Source organism: Otolemur garnettii, unplaced genomic scaffold (assembly GCF_000181295.1).
Source record: "Otolemur garnettii isolate 467f Iridium unplaced genomic scaffold, OtoGar3 scaffold00241, whole genome shotgun sequence".
In the NCBI taxonomy this organism is placed as follows: domain Eukaryota; kingdom Metazoa; phylum Chordata; class Mammalia; order Primates; family Galagidae; genus Otolemur; species Otolemur garnettii.
Window position 1 is genome coordinate 257,912 of NW_003852636.1, and position 23,034 is coordinate 280,945.

Here is a 23,034-nt window from a genome sequence, read left to right on the forward strand (position 1 = left end):
ACCATCCTTGAGATCCTGGGATAAAACCCACTTGGTCGTGGTGTATGATTTGTTTGATGTGTTGCTGGATTCTGTTGGTTAGGATCTTGTTGAATAAGCCACATAAATGTTGAGAGGAGCGTGCACACCATACAAGTCCTTCCACAGTTCATCAGCAATAAGAACACAAAACTGGCTCCATGTCTGAAAAACAAGCACTTTTCTCTGGCATCCTTGGCTGGCAGTAAAAAATGGCAAACCCAGAATTTCCCAACTGTTCTTTAACAGGGAAATAAATTAAAAACATTTATTAAATTGCTCTTCCACACATACCAGTAATATCAAAATTCTATTTGAATCAAGGAAGGTATGGTTACTAATTACTCTTCTTGAATTATCTGAGAATTTTGGAAACCACAAATAATGCAATTTTCAACACTTACATTATTTTGAGAGTGAAAGCACAAAATAAGGAAGGATTTGCATTCAATCCCCATTTTCATTATTTACACCAAACTCTTCTAATCTCCAGACTTCGTGCCTTCAAAACACTACCTCCCATTTTCAAAGGGCTTGAAATTGATGAGGAATTTTCCACAAACTTTTAAATTTACTTCTCCCAAATACCCAAAGGTAGGAATTGCTATTCTCACCTTACAGTCCAATAAGAAAATGAAAACAATGTACACAACTTCCATTGAAAAATATGAGTATACAGGAAGCTCCTGTGATTCAATGGGTAGGACGCCAGCCCCATATACCCAGGGTGGTGGGTTCGAACTTTGCCCCAGCCAAAACTGCAACAAAAAATAGCCAGGCGTTGTGGTGGGCACCTGTAGTCCCAGCTACTAAGGAGGCTGAGGCAAGAGAATCGTCTAAGCCCAGGAGTTGGAGGTTGGCTATGAGCTGTGACACCACAGCACTTTACTGAGGGTGACAAAGTAAAACTCTGTCTCAAAAAAAAAAAAAAGAAAAATATGAGAATGCATAAATTAACAGCTCTTCATGGAAAGAAAAAGTCCCATGTATTTATTTGTATTCTAAATTGAAGGAAATGACAGAAAAACTCTTGGCATTTACCTAAGACTTTCACATAAATAAGTGGGATGGGTGATTCCTGGTATTTATGTAAAGACTTATTAGATAAATGAGGTGTGTAACTTCTGGATGTCAAAGAATCCACATATAACCTAGAAATGCTTGTCATGTCTGAAGCATTTATTTCCTTATCATACTAAAATTCACTACTTTGCTCCAAACCATGTGAACTCATCATTTTATCTTCCCCAATATTTCCCCATCTCTGTCCATCATACAATTAATCTCAAAATGTTCAGACTACCTTGGAGGTTTTGCTCTCCAGCAACTTCTCATAGATGCATATGCCCTCTATGTTATTATCTCACCTTTCCCTTATTCATTTGAGAATGTAGCTAGATAAAGCTAGACAGTGATTTATAGGCAGTCTGAAGCTTTCAGGGAAAAATAATATTAACAGGATTAATAAACTAATTGTTTTTTTAATTAGACGATGACAATGAAGAAGAGGAGGACCCAGATGATACCCTGTTACAGAGGCTGTGAGGTCTGATGGAGCTGTTCCCAGAGAAGATCCATTTGCAGCCAGAGCTTTTGATCTCTCCTTTGTGACTCAAAAAATGTACAGGTTTTTCAGGGCAGCCTTATGCATTGGGAATACTTTATGATCTGGCTCTTGTTGTCTTTTATTCTGAGAAGTTGAAAATGGAGCAACAGGCCAGGCACAATGGCTCACGGCTGTAATCCTAGCACTCTGGATCCAGGGTGGGTGAATTGCTTGAGCTTACGAGTTCAAGACCAACCTGAGCAAAAGTGAGACCTTATCTCTACTGAAAATAGAGAAACCGAGGCAAGAGGATTTCTTGAGCCCAAGAATTGGTTGGAGGTTGCTATGATCTCTGACGCCATGTCACTCTACCCAGGGTGACAGCTTGAGACTCTGTCTCAAAGAGAAAAAAAAAAAGAAAATGGAGCAAAAGCAACAACTACAGCAGCAGCAGTAGCAGATACTTCTAAGGCCTGACACAAGGCTGTCCAGAGCAATGCCAGGAGCTCTACCTTTATTCCTGGAATGATCTAGATTTTTACTGCTATATTGGTAGGGAAAGTTCAAAATTTAGTAGTATTGGAACTGCTAATTATTTGGATTTTGTAAAAAACTTTGGAATATTGCTCTATCTAAACCTGGGGGTGGGGAAATTCTCCCTACATTATTTCATGGATAGACTGTCAACTTGCATCTGTACCCTGCATGATATCCTTATTTTTCCTTTCCTCACTCTGATACCAGAGTGCAGCCATGCAGATGGTTATTCCAGCTCTGGCCACCCCACTCCTTTAACTAAATTGCTTCTAACAAAAAGATCTCACCATCTCATTGCAGGGTAGGAAGTGATGCCAGTGGGAGGGATTTATCACTGACCAGTAATGACTTTTTTTAAAGAATGATGATGTCTGGGAGGGACATACACACAATACCAAACAGACAGAACTCATTTCAACGGTTGTGCAAAGACGTTACGATGAATCACTGTATATGTTGGAGAGGAGAAAGGCCAGCTGCAGCTTCAGCCATAGGATGAGAACTGTGGAGGACAGAGCAGAAGCTCATTTCCTGTGCATATTTTGGGTATTGGACCTGTGTGTGTGTAAAAAAACAAAAAACAAGGGCTCACTTTTTGTATTTATATATTAAAAACTATTCCAATGAAAGTATCAAAAAAATCGCACACAAGCCTTTCTGAGACATGTTTTCATTTCTACTAGGTAAATGGCATGCAGATCTAAGAATCCAATGCATGGGTATATATGGCAAATTGATGACTGTATGTTTAACTATATGGGAAAAAAGGTCCATGCACCACAAGTTCCTCCTCAGAGACCATGTACCAACTTCCTGAGCACCTAATGCTACTGGCAACCACCAGAGATCCTGCACTCAGCATGCACACCCCTCGACCCAGCTTCAAAAGTAACCTACCTAGCAGTCCCTACCCAAACAAAGCTGCACCACTGCTTCCACAAATACCCACAGTCTTGGCTATTGTGTTGGCTCTTTTCTGGTTCCCTATAAATTTTAGGATTTTTTAAAAATAACTCTGTGTAAAATTACATTGGCATTTTTTCATTTTTGTTTATATTTTTGTTTTGGAGACAGAATCTCATTCAGTCACTCCAGCTAGAATGCGATGGTATTATTATAGCACACTACAACCTCAAACAACTGGGCTCAAGTGGTACTCTTGTCTCAGGCTCCTGAGTAGCAGGGTTCAGAGGTGTGTGCCACCATGCCAGCTAAATTTCTATTTTTAGTAGAGATGGGGTCCCACTCTTGCTTAGGATGCTGTTAACTGCTGATCTCAAGCAATCCACCCACCTTGATGTCCCAAAGTGCTAGGATTGAGAGGGTGGACCACAAGGATCATTCAGCTGAGCTCTCCTAAAATGACTTGGAAAAAAGATAAAACCCAGGCATACCTGATGCAAGGACTTTACCCAGAGTCAGCTCAGGGAGACAGTGAGGAGGTGGTGAACTAGATACAACATATGATCCAGAGAGGTAGAAACCTGATGAATTATGCAAGTGATTGTAACCAGCTGGCATCAGCAACCTCCCCCCACCGCACACACACAGAGGTGGAGGACTGGAGAAAGCCGTTTCTGGAGTTTTTAGTTGTTGAGGGAAGCTGTGCATTGAGTGGAAAGCCTGGAAGAGTGGGCACACTTGACTTGAACAGTACATAGAAATCAGATTACAATATCAGTTGCAGTGGATTTGCCAAGGGTTTGGGAGCTGGCCAGGCAGCCATATTAAAAAGGTCTCAGCATTGTGGTAATAATGTGAGAGACTCTTTGAAGGGGCATAAATCACAGCCAGCTTAATTCCTCATGCTGGGATGAGAACTCCACTCTTGGGACAGGCTGAGAGACACTCACACCCCAAGGGCACTGGAGTTGGGGGCACTATGAGACCTGCCCCTGAAGGATTCTAGTGAGCTTTAAGATCCCAACCTGGCAAGGTCTGAATGCTGAGAAAACAATCAGGCACTCACCAAAGGCAACTAAGTTTGGAATAAGAACCATAGAGGCTGCTGGCTGTGCTCTCTGTCCCCTAAAACAAACCACAGTGCCACCTGGTATCCCCATGACATATTATAATATACTTTCATCAAGACCATGGACTTCTGTTTGAAACAAAGAAATAAGTGAGAAGCAAAAAGGAAGAGAACAAGAAGAAAGAACACATGAGGAGGAACCAACAGAAAAATTGAGAAAACATGAAAAAACAAAACAGAGGAATTCCCCCAAGGGAACATGAGGCAGCTACTGCAGAACACTATACCTATAAAGAATTATTGGACTTGACAGAAACAGAATTTAAAATATGGGTGACAAAGACAATAAAAGGAATGGATGAGAAAATGGAAAGAAAAAAACAAAAGTCAAGTGAGAGATAAGTAGAATATAGAAAGGATATGGAAGAGCTTAAGGCAATGAATTAGACAATCAAGGAATGTAAAAAAGCAGTAGAAAGTATCAAAAATAGGTTAGACCATAGAGAAGACAGAACCTCAGAGTTAGAGGATAAAGTTTTCAAGTTAACCCAGGTAGTTAAAGAGGCGGAAGAAGAGAGAGAAAGAAGGACAGGTGCTTAGAGAATTATAAGACTCCATGAAGCATTCAAACACATGAATAATAGGAATTCCTGAAGTACAAGAAGATTGTCTCAAAGGAAAAAGCCCTACTTCACATAATCATAAATGAAAACTTCCTAAGTTTTACTAAAGACCCTGACACACTCCATTCCGATGGATATTGAGCCCTGGGTCATCTCAACCTAAATACAGCCTCTCCAAGACATATTGCAATGAACCTGTCCAAAGTTCAGATAAAAGAAAAAAATTTTCTGCAAGCACCCAGGAGTAAGTGCCAACTGACCTACAGAGACAGACCCCTTAGGAGGACAGCAGACTTTTCTTCTTCTTTTTTCTTTTTTTTTTTTTTTTAGAGACAGAGTCTCACTTTGTTGCCCTCAGTAGAGTACCATTGCATCACAGCTCACAGCAACCTCCAACTCTTGGGCTTAGGGAATTCTCTTGCCCCAGCCTCCAGAGTAGCTGGGACTACAGGGGCCTGCCACAACACCCAGCTATTTTTTTTTTGTTGTTGCAGTTTGGGCAGGGCCAGGTTTGAACCTGCCACCCTCAGTATATGGGACCAGTGTCCTACTCACCGAGCCACTGGCATGGCCCAACAGCAGACTTTTCCCCTGAAACCTTCTAAGCTAGAAAAGCATGGTTATCCACCTTCAACATTCTTAAACAAAATAATTTTGAGCCCAGAATTCTCTATCTTGCTAAACTAAGCTTCAAAATTGATGGAGAAATCAAACTTTTGCAGATATACAAGCACTGAGGAAATTCACCATAACAAGACCAGCTCTACAGGAAACTTAGACCTATTCTCAATACCGACCACCACAATGCACCATCAGAAAGTAAACACCCAGAAGCTAAAGGTCAAAACATAGCTTCCACAATGGCCCAAAGGATAAAAATACTCAATAGACTTTCACAAAATAAGATGACTAGAACTCCACCACATCTATCAAGTCTCTCAATAAATGTCAGTGGACTGAAATCACCACTGAAGAGACACAGGCTAACTGATTGGATAAAAAAGCACAAGCCATCCCTATGCTATCTCCAAAAGACACACCTAGCCTTGAAGGACATATCATGACTCAGGGCTAAGAGGTGGAAACCAGTATTTCAAGCAAATGGAAATTAGATGAAAGGAGGGGTTGCAATCTTATTTTCAGATACAAGTGGATTTAAGGCAACTAAAGTTAAGAAAGACAAAGACAGACACTTTATACTAGTCAAAGGGACAATTCAACAAAAACACATTTCAATTTTAAATATTTATGCACTCAACTTAAATGCTCCCAAATTTATGAAATAGACCTTGATGGGTCTGAGAATATGATAGCCCAAAACACCATAATAGTCAGGGACTTTAACACCCCTCTGACAGAACTGTACAGGTCCTCTAAACAGAAACTATACAAAGATACAAAGGACTTAAATGTGACCCTATAACAATTGATAGACATATACAGAACACACCATCCCAAAGCTAAGGAATAGACATTTTTCTCATTAACCCATGGTATACATTACAAAATCAAACACATTCTAGGATACAAATAAAACCTCAGCAAAATGAAAATAGTAGCAATTATATTTAGTATCTTCTCAGACTCCAAGGAAATAAAGGTGGAACAGAACTCCAACAAAAACGTTCATCCCAACATAAAGACTTGGAATTTGGACAACCTTATGCTGAATGATAGTTGGGTTGAGGAAGAGACAAAAGAAAAAATCATTAACATAACTACAATGAAGACACAAGTTACCAAAACCTCTGGAATGCAGCAAAAACAGTCTCAAGAGGGAAATTTATCAAATTAGATGCCTACATTCAAAAAACAGAAAGAGAGCACATCAACAAACTCATGAACAATTTTTCGGAATTGGGAAAAAAAGAACAATCTAATCCCAAACCCAGCAGAAGAAAAGAAATAACCAAAATTATGTCAGAGATTAATGAAATTGAAAATTAAAGAATCATTCAGAGAATTAACAAAACAAAAAGTTGGTTTTCGGAAAAAATAAATAAAATCAATAAACTGTTAATCTAACTAGAAACAGAAAAGTAAAATCTCTAACAAACTCAATTAGAAACTATAAAAGGGAAATAAAAAGATGCCACAGAGAGATGAGAGATCATCTCTGAATACTACAAGAAACTCTATGGCCAGAAATTAGACAATGTGAAGGAAATGCAATACCTAGACTCGCACTCACTCCCTATACTTAAGATGAAATAGATCTGTTGAACAGACTGATTTCAGGAACTGAGATGGAAGAAACAATAAAAAATCTTCCAACAAAAAAGAAAAGCCCTAGTTCAGATGGCTTTACATGAGAAATCTATCAAACCTTCAAAGAAGAGCTTATTCCCATACTGCAGAAAGTATTACAAAAAAATTGAGAAGGAAGGAATCTTCCCCAACACATTCTATGAAGCAAACATCGCCCTGATATCAAAACCAGGAAAAGACTCAACTAAAAAGAATTTCAGACCAATATCACAAATGAATATAGATGTAAAAATTCTCAACAAAGTCCTAGCCAACAGATTACAGCTACAAATTTAAAAAAATCATTCATCACAATCAAGTAGTTTTCATCCCAGGGATGCAAGGCTGGCTTAACATATGCAAGTCCATAAACGTAAGTCACTATATCAACAGAAGCCATAACAAAGACCATATGATCCTCTCAAAAGATATAAAAAAGCATTCTATAAAATTCAACATCCTATTCTAATTAAAAATCTGAAGGAAACAGGCATAGGTGGCACAGTTCTTAAAGTGATCAATGCCATCTACAATAAACCCACAACAAATATTATACTAATGGAGTAAAACTGAAAGCTTTTCTACTTAGAACTGGAACCAGAAACAGTTGTCCTCTATGGCCACTACTATTGAACTGGACATTCTGCTGGAAGTTCTACAATCAGGCAAAAGGAAGAAATAAAGGGCATCCAAATGAGGGCAGAGGAAGTTGAAGTCTCACTCTTTGCCAGTGATATAATCTTATACTTAGAGAACCCCAAAGACTCAACCACAAGACTCTTGGAAATGATCAAAAACACAGTAATGTCCCAGGATATAAAATCAATGTCCACAAATCAGTAGACTTTATATATACCAATAATAGCCAAGATGAGAAGATAATTAAGGACACAATCCACTTCAGAGTAGCTCCAAAGAAAGTGAAATACCTAGGAATCTATCTAACAAAAGAGGTGAAAGACCTCTGCAAAGAAAACTACAAAGCCCTAAGAAAAGAAATAGCAGATGTTAAAAAATGGAAGAATATACCATGGTCATGGCTGTGAAGAATCAACATTTGAAAATGTCTATACTACCCAAAGCAATCTACAGATTAAATGGCATCCCCATTAGAATACCATCATCATACTTTCAAGATTTGGAAAAAAATAATTCTTCAATTTGTATAGAACCAGAAGAAAACCCATATAACTAAGGCAATTCTTAGTAATAAAAACAAAGCTGGGGACATTAGCTTACCAGATTTTAGGCTGTACTACAAGGCCATAGTGATCAAAACAGCATGGTATTGCCACAAAAACACAGACATAGACATCTGGAATCAAGTAGAAAGCCATGAGATGAAACTATCATTTTATAACCACCTGATCTTTGATAAACTAAACAAGAACATATAATGGGGGAAAGAATCTCTATTCAATAAATGGTGCTGAGAAAATTGGATAACCATGTGTAAAAGACTAAAACTGGACCCGCACCTTTCTCTACTCATTAAAATTTTTTTAACTTCAAAATAAAAACTTTAATTAACAATAGCAAAAAAGTAGCCAGAAAGAAAAGTTACATTACATCCAAAAGAATGACATTTGAAATGACAAAAGATATCTCCATAGTAATTAACAAAAGTCAAGACAGTAAAAAACAAAGTACTGAGAAAAAATATTAATGTAGAATTATGTACATAGAAAATTAACCTTAAGGAACATAGGTGAATTAAAAATATTTCTGATAAACAAAAACTAACAGTTTACCACCAACAGAGTGTCACTATAGCAACAACAAACTTTCGGAAACAGGAAAAATTTTCTCAGGTGAAAGGTCTGACATGTAAGAAGAATGGTAAGTGAAGGAACTATTTTAACATGTGGGTAAATCTAAACAATTATTTGTATAAGAGGAATAATAATCACAAGGTCTAATTTTTTCTTTTTTCTTTTTAAAGAGACAAGGTGTTGCTATGTTGCCCAGGCTGGAGTTCAGTGGCTACTCACAGGTGTGAGCTGCATCCTGCAGCCTCAAATGATCCTCCCAGCCCAGTTTCCTAAGTAGCTGGGACTGCAAGTATGCACCATTGTGCTTGGCTCAGAGTCTAATTTTAAAGTTGAAAGTCACAAGCTAAGACTAAAATAGTGGTTGATTATGGCCCAACAGTTATAAGAGTGACTTAAAGAATTCCAAGACTTTCAATCAGACAGGAAAGTAAAGATATTAACATTATACTGTAAGTGTAAACAGTAAAATTCAAAGGCAGTTTCTTTCCCAAAACAAAAAGTGGGGGAGTGGAATTATTTTTTTAATTAATAAAAAAAAGTAGAAACAGAAAAAGCACTAAATAAGAAGGCAGGAATAAATCCAAACACATTAGTAAGATTACATTTAAAAATAATCAACCTATATGCTGTTCATGACACACAGACATTCATCAATAAAGGAGAAATAAAAGGATAGGAAAAAATATACCAGCCAAACAATAAGCAACTTCATCAACAAATTAAAAACTCTGATGATAATGATAATTCCCAGAAAAATCCAATAACAAAAATGATTAACACTAAAGACATGGAAAAGCTAGTAATTCTATAATCTTGAAATCTAATTAATAGTTAAGAAATGTTCTCACAAAAGAAATACAAGGTTCAGATAATTTTATAGGAAAGCTTTATCTAACTTTCAAGGAACAGGTAATTTAAATCTTTTTCTTCACTTCCAAAAAAGTAGAAATACTTCCTGACTTAGTATCTACAATATATTTTTTAAAAACTCCTTAAAGAAATTTGTTAGAAAATGATAACCTAATATAAGTGGGCAACAGACATGAAACAAGGTTTTCACAGAGAGGAATCAGGAATGAATATACTATAAAAGTAAAAAGACACTCAGCCTTATTGGCATTTGGGAAATACAAATCCAAAAAATTAACTTCCACCCTTATCTTCCCCATCTTAAAAACCTATACAAAATGTATACAGGAAAAGTTTTTCAGACACTGGACAACAGCCAGTGCAGGGTAGTGACTCCTGAGGGAAGGGAAACAAACATAGAAAGCCCTATGACTGCCAACTTTACTATAGGGAGGTCCCAGGCCATAGCACTAGACTAGAAAAGGAAACTTGTGGGTAGACAATTTAGGGAAGTCAAGGTAAAATTCATAGGGCAGAGTACTAAGCAGGAGGGAGCTCCAGAGGGCTCCCCTTGGATCTTCAGCTAAACACCAATAAGTGTATGCATGGTGAAAAAAGTACCCAAGGCTGGGAAAAAACTACCAGAATCAGAAGGTACCATTTGAAAGTTCATATATGGCTCAGAATAAATAGTTCATGTTCCCAAAAGGCAGAGTAGTGAAATTGTGTAACAGGGAAGGTTATTCAGAAAAGTTTACCTTAGCAGTGGGTCAAATTAGCCCTAGATTAAAGGTCATTCCAGTCCTAACTAGTTACACTTAAAAGCAATGAAATGATGAAACTGCTTCCAAGTAACTTAATCTTATCCTAAGAACAAAGCTCAAGATACTTAAAGGAAGACAGAAACTCCAGTACCCAATGTAAACAACAAAAAATTACCAGGATATAAAGGCAATTAAAATCCAATACAGGGGTGGGGAGACATAGGAAGGGTTGGAGTCAGATGAGAATAAATCAATAGAGACAGATTAGAAATGATGCAGCTTAACACACCGCTCACGTACATTGAAACAACTATTATAAACATACACCAGATGTTCAAAAAAATAAAGGAAAGTGTGAGCATGTTAGGAAGAGACATAGAAGATAAAGACACATAGAACTTTTAAAGATTAAAAACAGAATGGTCTGAAGTGAAAAAGACACTGGATGAGATTAAAAGGAGATAAGATAGCTCAGATGGAAAGATTAATGAATAATGAGGACACAGCAACACAAGCAAAGAGAGGAAAGACTTTTTTAAAAAACCCTAAAGAACACGGGTGTGCTGTGAGACAATTTCAGGTGGTGTAACATACCTACCAGTAACTGGACTGTAGTTGAGTGAAGAGGAACAGAAACAACACAGGAAAATGTAAGGGAAGAAAAAATGTCCCAGAATTCCCAAAATTGATGCAAAACAATAAACCCACAGGTAAATTGCCACAGAAAAAGAGACATGAAAGACAACTACAACATGCACACCATAATGAAATCACTTAAAACCAGTTACAAAGAGAAAACCTTAAAGGTAGCCAGGAAAAAAAAAAAAAGATACTTTACATATAGAAGAACAGAGGGAAGAACATTAGTCTTTCTGCTGGAAATCATAAGATACCACTTAACATCCATTAGAATGGCAACATTTTAAAAGTCCAAATTTAACAAGTGTTGGAGATTTTGCAAAACAAAGATAATTCGCAATGCTGGCACAGCTACTTCAGAACATAATTTGGCATTTCAGCCATACCACATGGCCAAGCACTAGCACTCCTAAATAGACAATATTCACAGAAGCATTGTATGCAACAGCAAAAACAAAAACGAACACAAAATACCCAAATGTCTATAACAGAAGAATAAGTAAGTTGTAGCATATTCAGCAATAAAAAAAATATGACTCTCAAAAAATGCTACATTGGAAAAATAACATCACAGAAGTAAACATATATTATGCCATTTATATAAAATCCAAAAACATACAAAATTAACATTTCATTTAGGGACACATACATATGTTGTAAGACTATAACAAAAGCAATGACAAACAACAAATGTAGAAAAAGCAGACTTCTAAAATGTATGTAATGTCTATTTCTAAAACTAGCTGATATGTACACAGATATTTACATTTATTATACTTTATGCCATATATACATGTTTACATACTTTTGTAGTATGAAATACTTCATTTAAAAAAGAGTGAAAATGTAACTTTAAAAATGAAGACTACCATTTATGTATAACAATGACATTAGTGTTAAAATATACATACAAAGAAAATGTTTAATCCTTTATCTTTCAGTGCCCTATATAATCAGCATTAATCTAAAAGGGCCATGATCCTATCATGAGAAAAATAACAAGCAGAGTCTTGAACTGTCTTGACACAAAATCTGAACATCTGCTTTCCTGGTACTCTAAGTCAGATGAGAGTATGTTACTCACTCATTTCTGCTTCTTATCTTTTATTTGTACTTAGATTTTTCTTTATCTTTGGATTTCTTTGGACTTCTGCTTCGGTCTCTTTTTTTACTCCTTTCTCTTTCATAAGTATCTGTTTGGCATTTGGATTTGTGACTATTACTGTAATGGCCATCCCTTTCTCGAGATCAGCTACGACTTCGGTTCTGAGGTCGGTCTCTCTTTTCACTCTTTTGTTTCTCCCAACAGCTTTCTTCTTCTTCATAGTGACCAAATCCCATTTCCCTATAGATAAACTGATTAGTATTTCTGATTGGCATATAGTCTTCATCTTCTTTTTCTTCAGAGCAGTGACAGGTTTTCTTCTTGTGTTTTTTACTTATGTTTGAGTGACTTGATTTTGATTCTTCTTCCTGCTCATCCAGTATAAGATCATATTTTGCATCCTGTTTGGGCTTTACTTTATCTTTCAGAACCAAATTAGATGGTTTTTCCTGCTCCTTTTCATACTCCTTGAAATTACTCTTAGTGTATTTCCCACCTTTTCCTTTCCATTTAACTTTTGCAACAGACTGGCTAAAATCCACATGTATTTTTCTGTCATCTATAAGTACATTGTCCATTTTGAAGAATGCTTTCTCACAATCTTCTTCCTTTTCAAATTCAATAAAAGCATAACAGAGGGACTCTCCTATCTTCCAATCTCGGATAACTTCACAACTTCTTATTGGCCCAAATCTTGAGAAGATTACATACAGATCCTCACCTGTGGTTACTGGATTCAATTTACAAACAAACAGCACATTTTCTGGAGGTTTAATATCTGCATCAGGTAGGTCCTCTACCATTTCTAAAAGAATAGCTTGAGTTTTAGCCTCTCTTTTTGCCTTTATCTCTTCTATTTCTTCAGCTGATCTTCCTTTAAAATCATCGATTTCTTCATCTGCTCCTATTCGACCACTATCTAATTGTTCCCTCATAGGTTCTGGTGAGCGATCAGGAATTAATAAATCAGGAGGGTCATCAAAGTGATCATCTAAAATTACTGTATGATTTATCCTGATGTCTTGATATGGCATGAAGTCCTTGTTAACAAAAGTTTCATTAATTTTCTTAATTATGTCCATGCCTTCTGTCACTTGACCAAACACTGTATGAACACCATCAAGGTAATCTAGATTTTTCTCCTGTAGTAATAAGAAACTGAGATCCATGATGAGCACGTGCCTTTCTTCTTATGCTTAATTCCTGGCACTTTTTCTGCCTCAAAAAAAAGCTTGCTTGATCACCATAGAGTTAACCAAAAATAGACTCTCCTCCACAGCCAGTCCCTGTAGGACCATCAGTTTGTATGATAAAATCCCTCTGTACATTGTGAATAAGGCAGTAATTGTAATATTTTATTTTACACAACTTCAGGAAATTCAAGCAGGCTGCTCCTCAGTGTACAAGTTGATGACTACGTCACCCAAAGTGGTCTCCAGCAAAACCGCCATGGTGCCTGCTCCTCCTCTGCAGCAAGCCCTGCAGGAGTGACCTCTACCCACTAAAATTGATTCAAGATGGAGAAAAGATCTAAATCTAAGGGATGAATCAATAAAAATACTCAAAGAAAGTATGAGGAAAACACTTGAAGTTATCAGACTGGGGAATAACTTTATGAAATAGACTCCAGTGGCAATTGCAACAACAACAAAAATAAATAACTGGCATAAATAACTGGCATTTAATTTAACTGAATAGCTTCTGTACAAGCTAAGAAGACAACAACCAAAGCAAATAGACAACCATCAGAATGGTAAAAGATATTTTCATATTATGAATCAGACAAAAGCTTGATAACTAGAATCTACAGAGAACTCAAATTACATAATTAAAAAAGAGTAAACAATCCCTTATATCAATGGGCAAGTGAGATGAATATAACCTTCTCTAAAGAAGACAGAAGAATGGCTAACAAGCACATGAATAAATGCTCAATATCCCTAATCATCAAAGAAATGCAAATCAAAACCACCCTGAAATATCACCTAATCCCTGTGAGTATAGCCCACATCACCAAGTCTCAAAGCTGCAGATGCTGGCATGGATGTGAAGAGAAGGGAGCACTTTCACACTGCTTTTGGGACTGGAAACTAATACAACTCTTTTGGAAGGAACTCAAAGAACTCAAACTGGACCTCCCTTTTGATCCTGCAATCCCATTACTAGACATCTACCGAGAAGAAAAAAAAAATCTTTTTTATCATAAAACATTTGCACTAGACTATTTATCAGAGTTCAATTTACAACTGCCTAACTGCAGAAACAACCTAAATGCCTACCAACCCAGGAATAGATTAATAAGCTGTGGTGTAAGGTCAGGAGTGGTGGCCCATGCCTGTAATCTTAGCACTCTGGGAGGCGGAGACAGGTGGATTGCCTGAGCTCATGGGTTCAAAACCAACCTGATTAAGCATGAGACCCCCCATTACCAAAAATAGCCAGGAGTTGTGGCAGGCACCTGTAGTCCCAGCTACTTGGGAGGCTAAGGCAAGAGAATCACTTGAGCCCAGGAGTTTGAGGTTGCCATGAGCTATGACATCATGGCACTCTGCCAAGGGTGATAAAACAACACTCTATCTCAAAAAAAAAAAAAAATAACATAGCTGTGGTATAAGTATACCATGGAATACTATTCAGCCACTAAAAATGATGGTGACTTTACATCTTTTGTATTAATTTGAATGGAGTTGAAATATATTCTTCTTAGTATGACATCACAAGAATGGAGAAGCAAGAATCCAATGTACTCAATTCTGATATGAGGATAACTGATGCTAGTACAAGGCAGGAGGAGAAAGATGGGGGAGCAGAGAGAAGGAAGGAAGGAGGAGGGTGTGGGGTCACAGTGTGTGACAAACCACTTGAGGGGGGCACTATTATTAGAGGGACTTTACCCAACCAATGCAAACAATGTAACCTAGCTCTTTGTACCTTCAAAAATTACCCAATTTGTATCCAAGTATTAGCCAATAAAAAAGATATTTACATATTATGAATCAGACAAAAACTTAATAATGAGGATCTATAGAGAACTCAAATCAATCAACAAAAAAATCCCATATATCATATATCACCGGGCAAGAGACATGAATAGAACCTTCTCTAAAGAAGAAAGATGAATGGCTAACAAACATATGAAAAAATGCTCACCATCAAGAGCTAGATGGCAGCCAAGTAACAGATTCTTTGCAACTGGGCAAGGGAAGATTGGGGAGAGAAGATTCCAGGCATCTCTGGCTTGTGGACTCTGCCCGGAAACATCCCTTTCGGGATGCAGGGAGGCAGCAAGAGACTTCTGGACCCCAGGAGGAAGAAAAAAGCAGAGAGGTAGCAAGTGGTTGCATTTGGTCTGAGGCAGCTACAGCTGTAACTAAAACAGCATCGAGATTGCAGAAAGGGAAGTCCTTCCCTGTGGGTTGTTTTGATTTTTGACTTGGGCACTTAGTTGAAGTACCTTGGGAGAACTTGGGTGAGAGTACAGGTGACTTTAAGCATTCTCCAGGGTATATGACTGAGCCACTGGGCTGCAACAGAGCTAATATTCTTTGGCTGTGGGCCACACGAGCTACCATTGTGGAAGAACTGCCCTACAGGCTCCGCCCTCAGGATTGCAGAGCGAGGCTTGGGCTGGGAGACCAGGATGAGTAATCTAGTCACTGTGAGCAGCACCAAAGGCTGGGACTGAGACCCCAGAGAAGAGTGGAGCTTTCAGTGTTTGGCAGTAGGAGGACTGCCTTGCAGTCTCGACCCTCAGGGGCATAGAGTAAGGCCAGTTTTGGCACACTGGATAAGCAGGCAGCCACTTCAGGAGAGATCCAGCAACAACTACTTTCCCGGGAAAGCTTCTGTTTAGCCAAAGTTAATGGCTTAAAGTGTCCTTTAAGTGGGCTGAGGAGAGTTTTAGGATCTCAACTCTGCAGGGTTTGACAGCAAAGAAGTCAGCAGAGACCTTCAGTCTCCATTTCATACAGCTGTACAGCATTGTGATTAGCATCTCATACACCAGAAGATCACCTGTTGCCCAGACAATGTTCAGCAACATGTACACACTGTTTTTGTTTTTGTTTTTGTTTGGTTTTGGTTTGTTTTTTGTTTTTTATTTTAACATTTTCCCATAAGATTTTTCTTTTTTTTTTTTTAATCGTTCTCCATTTTTCTACTTTAAATATAATTTTCCATTGTGGCCTTTTTTTTAATAATAAGAAGCTCATTTTTCCTAGTGTTTCTGCTCGTTCTTCATTTTTCCCCCCAATTTTATTATGTAAGGTATTTTCTTTGTTTGTTTTCATTTGATTTATAGTATTTTTTTCCTTCCTCTCTATTTGGTGGAGGTGGGGTAGTATGTCTGCTCAGACTGGCAAAGAGCTGCTGACATCAAGGGAACCACCCAAACCAGCACCCCAAGAGGATGGGGGTCATTAAAGTGTGAGTCAAAGTGCCCTACTGTACACCTTTATTACTCCTGTCTCCCTTTTCTGTGCCTCTCTTCTTTTTGTCAATATTCCCTTTTACTCACTCCCTCCCCTTCCTCTTTTTTCTTTTTTTTTTAAATTTTATTCCCTTCTTGCTCTTCAATCTTCTCATCCTTTTAGTCCTGTACCAAATGGGACTCATTGAAACCTTAGGCCAGAGGCACAGTAACTTAAAAGATCAAGAGGAAGTGAAAGGAAAATTAGGGCAAGGAAACAGATAAAAGAAAACATGCATGAGGAAGAACCAGCAGAAAAATCCTGGCAACATGAAAAACAAGTCCACAGAAACCTCCACAAGGGACCATGAGGTAGCTACTGAAGAAGATTCCACCTATAAAGAAATGTTAGAAATGATAGAAGGGGAATTTAAAATACAGATGATGAGTTAGATGGTATCTCAGAGTAGTTTTGCTTTGCATTTCTCTGATGATTAATGATTATGAGCATTTTTCATGTCTCTGTAGACTATGCGCCTATCTTCTTCAGAGAAGCTTCTGTTCATGTCTCTTGCCCACAATGAAATGGGATCATTTGTTTTTTGGGGTTTTATTGTTGTTTTGGTTTTTGTTTTTAGTAATAAGTTTGAGTTCTTTGTGGATTCTGGTTATTAGACCTTTGTTGGAAATATAACTTGCAAAAATCCTCTCCCATTCTGAGGGCTATCTATTTGCTTTACTTAGTGTGTTCTTGGCAGTGTAGAGGCTTATTAATTTGATCAGATCCCAGTAATGTATTTTTGATGTTGCTTCGATTGCCTGGGGTGTCCTCCTCATAAAATATTCTCCCAGGCCAATTTTTTCAAGCGTTTCCCCTGCACTCTCTCTAAGAATTTTTATTGTTTCATGTCTTAAGTCTAAATCCTTTAACTGGTGAGAGTCAATTTTTGTTAAAAGAGAAAGGTATGGGTCTAGTTTCAGTTTTCTACAGCTTGCCAGCCAATTCGCCCAGTACCATTTGTCGAATAGGGAATCTTTCCCTCAATTTATATTTTTAATAAGCTTATCAAAAATCAAATGATGATAAGTGTTCATGTTCACCTCTTGGTCTTCAGTTCTGTTCCATACATCTACCTCTCTATTTTTGTGCCAGTACCATACTGTTTTGATCACTATTCATTTATAGTATAGTCTTAAGTCTAGAAGCATGATTTCTCCAGATTTGTTTTTATTTCTGAGTAAAATGTCTTGGCTATTCGAGGTTTTTTCTGTTTCCATATAAAATGAAGTACTAATTTTCCCAGGTCTTTAAAGTTTGACAGAGGTGTTTTAATAGGGATTGCATTAAAGCTGTATATTGCTTTAGGTAGTATAAACATTTTAACAATGTTGATTCTTCCCAGCCATGAACATGGTATAATTTTTTCCATTTGTTAACATCTTCAGCTATTTCTTTTCTCAGGGTTTCATAGTTCTCTTTATAGAGATCTTTCACGTCCTTAGTTAGTGAGCGTGGATGTGGAGAAAAGGGAACACTTCTGCACTGCTGGTGGGAATGCAGGCTAGTAAGTCCCTTTTGGAAGGAAGTTTGGAGAACACTCAGGGATCTAAATGTAGATCTGCTGTTTGATCCTGCAATTCCTCTTCTAGGTGTATATCCAAAGGACCAAAAATCATTTGGCAATAAAGATATTTGCACCAGATTGTTCATTGCAGCTCAATTCATAATTGCCAAGTCATGGAAGAAGCCCAAGTGCCCATCAACCCATGAATGGATTACTAAATTGTGTTATGTGTATACCATGGAATACTATGCAGCATTAAAAAAATGAAGACGTTACCTCTTTCATGTTTCCATGGATGGAGCTAAAAAATGTTCTTCTTAGTAAAGTATGGAATGGGAAAAAAATCCAATATACTCAGTACTACTGTGAAACCAATTTACAATCACTCACACTGACATATGAAAAATGAAACACAACTATAGCCTAGGATGAAGGAGGAAAGGGAAGGGAGATGGGAAGACAAGGGGATGGGTCGATAGAGGGAGGGTTAGTAGGGGAACCACACCTATGGAGCATATTGCAAGTACAAGTTGTATCTATTGGGTGTAGAACACAAATGTCTTAATCCTGTAGCTGGGTAAATGAGGTGAAGGCTATGTTGATTAGTAGAATGTAAACACTCCAATTTCTACAAATAATCAACACACTGAATGCCATAGTGGCATAAATATATTTATGATCTATGTACAAATGACTTAATAAAAAATAAAAATAAAATAAATAAATAAAATAAAATAAGATGATGAAAACAATGAAGGAAATTGTTGAGAAAATGGAAAATAACCAAAAGGAAATCCAAAAACAAAATCAAATAAGTCATGAATGATATGAAGAATATATAAAGGATATTCTATAGCTGAAGAAATTGAAGCAGTCCAATAGGGAACTTAAAGATGCCACAGAAAGTATAAATAATAGATTAGACCATGCAGAAGAAAAAAATCTCAGAGGTAGAGGACAAAGCTCTTAAGATAACTCAGATAGTTAAAGAGGCAGAAAAAGAAGAGAGAGAAAGCAGAACGTTCACTGACAGAATTATGGGACTTTATGAAGCATTCAAACATACGAGTTATAGGTATCCCACAAGGGGAAGAAGAATGCCCCAAGCGAATGTAAGCCATAGTAGAGAATATTATAAATGAAAACTTCCCAAATATCACCAAAGACTCTGACACACTTCTTTCAGAGGAATATCACACCCCAGGTCACCACAACTCTAACAGTGCTTATCCAAGACTCATTGTGATGAACCTGTCCAAAGTCAAGGCAAAAGAAAAGATTCTTCAAGTTGTCAGAAGTAAGCACCAGTTGACCTACAGGGGCAAATCCATCAGGGTGACTATAGATTTTTCTAATGAAATTTTCAAGCCAGAAGACAATGGTCATCTACCTCTACTTAAATAAAACAATTTCTAGCCAGGAATTCTACATCCTGCTAAGCTAAGCTTTAAAATTGATGGAGAAATCAAATCTTTTACCAATAAACAAACATTGAGAAAATTTGCCACAACAAGACCAGCCATAGAGGAAATACTTTAACCTGTTGGACACAGTGACCAGCACAATGGACCACCAGAAAAGTAAGCACCCAGAAATTAAAGGACAAAACCCAGCCTCTACAATGATGCAAAAGACAAAACTAAGCAATGGACTTTCACAAAATAAGAGGCATAGAACGCTACCACACTTATCAATTATCTCAATAAATATTAATGGTTTGAATTCCCAACTGAAGAGATTGGCTGATTGGATTTTAAAAATGTCATCCATTTGCTCTCTGTGGAAACACACCTAACATCAAAAGACAAATTAAATGTCCAAGTTAAGGGTTGGAAGACAATTTTTCAGGCAAACAAAATTCAGAAGAAAAGAGGGGTTACAATCTTATCTTCAGATACAAGTGGATTTAAAGCAACTAAAGTCAAAAAGACAAAGATGGTCACTTCATATTGGTCAAGGGGAAAATACAAGAAGAAATTTTAATTATAAATATTTATGCACTCAACTTAAATGCTCCCAGATTCTTGAAACAGACCTTAATTATTCTGAGCAATATGATATTCTATAACACCATAATAACAGAAGACTTTAACACTCCTTTTACAGAACTGCGCAGATCCTCTAAAAAGAAATTAAACAAAGATATAAGGGACTCAAATGACATCCTAGAACAACTGTGCTTGAAGGACATATATAGAACACTCCCTCTCGAAGCTAAAGAATATACATTCTTCTCATCAGCCCATGGAACATTCTCCAAAACTGATCGTATCCTAGGACACAAAATAAACCTCAACAGAATCAAAATACACAAGGCATTAAAGGTGCAACTCAACTCCGACAAAAAAGTTCAACCCCACACAAAGGCATGGAAATTAAACAACCTTATGCTGAATGACTGTTGGGTGAAGGAAGAAATAAAAGAGGAAACCATTAACTTCCTTAAGCATAACAACAATGAAGACACAAGCTACCAAAAGCTGAGGGATACAGTAAAAGCAGTCCTGAGAGGAAAATTTATCGATTCACATGACTACAATCTAAAAAACTAGATTCTAGGGTGTCATTTAAGTCCCTTATATCTTTGTTTAATTTCTGTTTAGAGGATCTGTGCAATTCTGTAAGAGGAGTGTTAAAGTCCCCTGTTATTATGGTGTTATAGAATATCATATTGCTCAGACTAATTAAGGTCTGTTTCAAGAATCTGGAAGCATTTAAGTTGGGTACATAAATGCATCAAAAAACTCACAAGCCATCTTATGTAATTGAAAAAAGAAGAACAATCTGAGCCTAAACCCAGCAGAAGAAAAGAAATATCCAAAATTAAATCAGAGATTAATGAAATTGAAAACAAAAGAATCATTCAGAAAATTAATGAATGGAGGCTGAGGCAAGAGAATCACTTGGGCCCAGGAGTTTGAGGTTGCTGTGAACTGTGATGCCACAGCACTCTACCGAGGGCGACAGCTTGAGACTTTGTCTCAAAAAAAAGAAAAATGCCTTTCATAAGTTTTATATAAATTTATGGTTACATTTGTATACATTTTTATAAACTTAACACTTACATTTGTACAAATTTATGCTTACATTTGTATAAATTTATAGAAAGTGATAAGGAAGTCTTAAAAAAAAAGAAAATTAATGAAACAAGGAATTGGTTTTTTGAAAAAAATAAACAAAATAAACAAACCTTTGGCAAGACTAAGTAGAAATAGAAAAGCAAAATCTCTAGTAAATTCAATCAGAAATGATAAAGAAAAAATAACAACAGATGCCACAAAGATACAAGAGATTATCTCTAAATACTACCAGAAAATCTATGCCCAGAAATTTGACAATGTGAAGGAAATGGATCAATATTTGGAATTATATCCTCTCCCTAGACTTAGCCAGGAGGAAATAGATCTCCTAAACAGACCAACTTCAGGTACTGAGATCAAAGAAACAATTAAAAAAAATCTCCCAACAAAAAAATGTCCTGGTCTGTAGGGCTTCACACCAGAATTTTATCAAACCTTCAAAGAAGAGCTTATTCCCATACTACAGAAATTATTCCAAAAAATTGAGGAGGAAGTAATCTTACCCAACACATTCTATGAAGCAAACATCACCATGATACCAAAACCAGGAAAAGACCCAACTAAAAAGGAGAACTTCAGAACTTCAATTTCACTAATGAATATAGATGAAAAAATTCTGAACAAAATCCTAGCCAATAGATTACAACTTCTCATCAAAAAAGTGTAATTAGAACACTGAAGTGTATAGACATAGATGGCACATTTCTTTCTTCTTCTTTTTTTTTTTTTTTTTTTTTTGCAGTTTTTGGCCAGGCCTAGGTTTGAACCTGCCACCATCTCCAGTATATGGGGCCAGCTCCTTTGAGCCACAGGCGCCGCCCGGTGGCACATTTCTTAAACCAATTGAAGATATCTATGACAAACCCACAGCTAATATTTTACTGAATGGAGTAAAACTGAAAACTTTTCCTCTTAGAACTGGAGCCATACAGGGTTGTCCTCTATCGCCACTACTATTTAACATAGTGCTGAAACTTCTAGCCAATAAATTAGGCAAGAGAAAGAAATAAAGGGCATTCAAATGGAAGCAGAGGAATTCAAACTCTACCTTTTTGCTGACGATATAATCTTATACTTAGAGAACCACAAGGCTCCTGGAAGTCATCAAAAAATATAGTAATGTCTTAGGATATAAAATCAATGTCTACAAGTCAGTCGCATTTCTATATGCCAATAACAGCCAAGATGAAAGGCTAATTTCCCTTCACCATGGCTTGGAACAAAATTAAATGCCTAAGAATATACCTAACAAAAGAGGTGAAAGACTTCCATAAAGAAAATTATGAAACCCTAAGAAAAGAAATAGCAGAGGAGGGTAGTGCCTGTGGCTCAAACGAGTAGGGCACTAGCCCCATATACCAGAGGTGGCGGGTTCAAACCCAGCCCCAGCCAAAAACTGGAAAGAAAAAGAAAGAAAGAAGAAAAGAAAAGAAAGAAAAGGAAGGGAAAAGAAAGGAAAGGAAAGGAAGAAAGAAAGAAAGAGCAGAGGATAGAGGATATTAACCAATGGAAGAACATAACCATGCTCATGGCTGGGAAAAATCAACATTATTAAAATGTCCATACTTCCCAGCTCACTGCCCATAGCACAGTGGTTAAGGCACCAGCTACATTCACCAAGGCTGCCGGGTTTGAACCTAGACTGAGCCAGATAAACAACAATGACAACTGCAACAAAAAAAATAGCTGGGCATTGTGCTGGGCATCTGTGGTCTCAGCTACTTGGGAAGCTGAGGCAAGAGAATTACTTAAGCCCAAGAGTTTGAGGTTGTTGTGAGCTGTGATTCCATAGCACTTTACCAAGGGCAACATAGTGAGACTCTGTCTCAAAAAAAAAAAAAATGTCTATACATCGCAAAGCAATTTACAGATTCAATGCCACCCTTATTAAAATACCAACATCGTACTT

The 23,034-nt window shown here is 37.2% G+C and overlaps 1 protein-coding gene and 1 pseudogene across 1 annotated transcript in view; both read right to left on the reverse strand.

The window, feature by feature from the left end:
* Positions 1-23,034, reverse strand: part of OPHN1 (oligophrenin 1) — a 443,853-nt gene that overhangs the window by 218,316 nt on the left and 202,503 nt on the right. The gene's annotated exons all lie outside the window — the stretch shown is intronic.
* Positions 12,072-13,523, reverse strand: LOC100963483 (annotated as a pseudogene).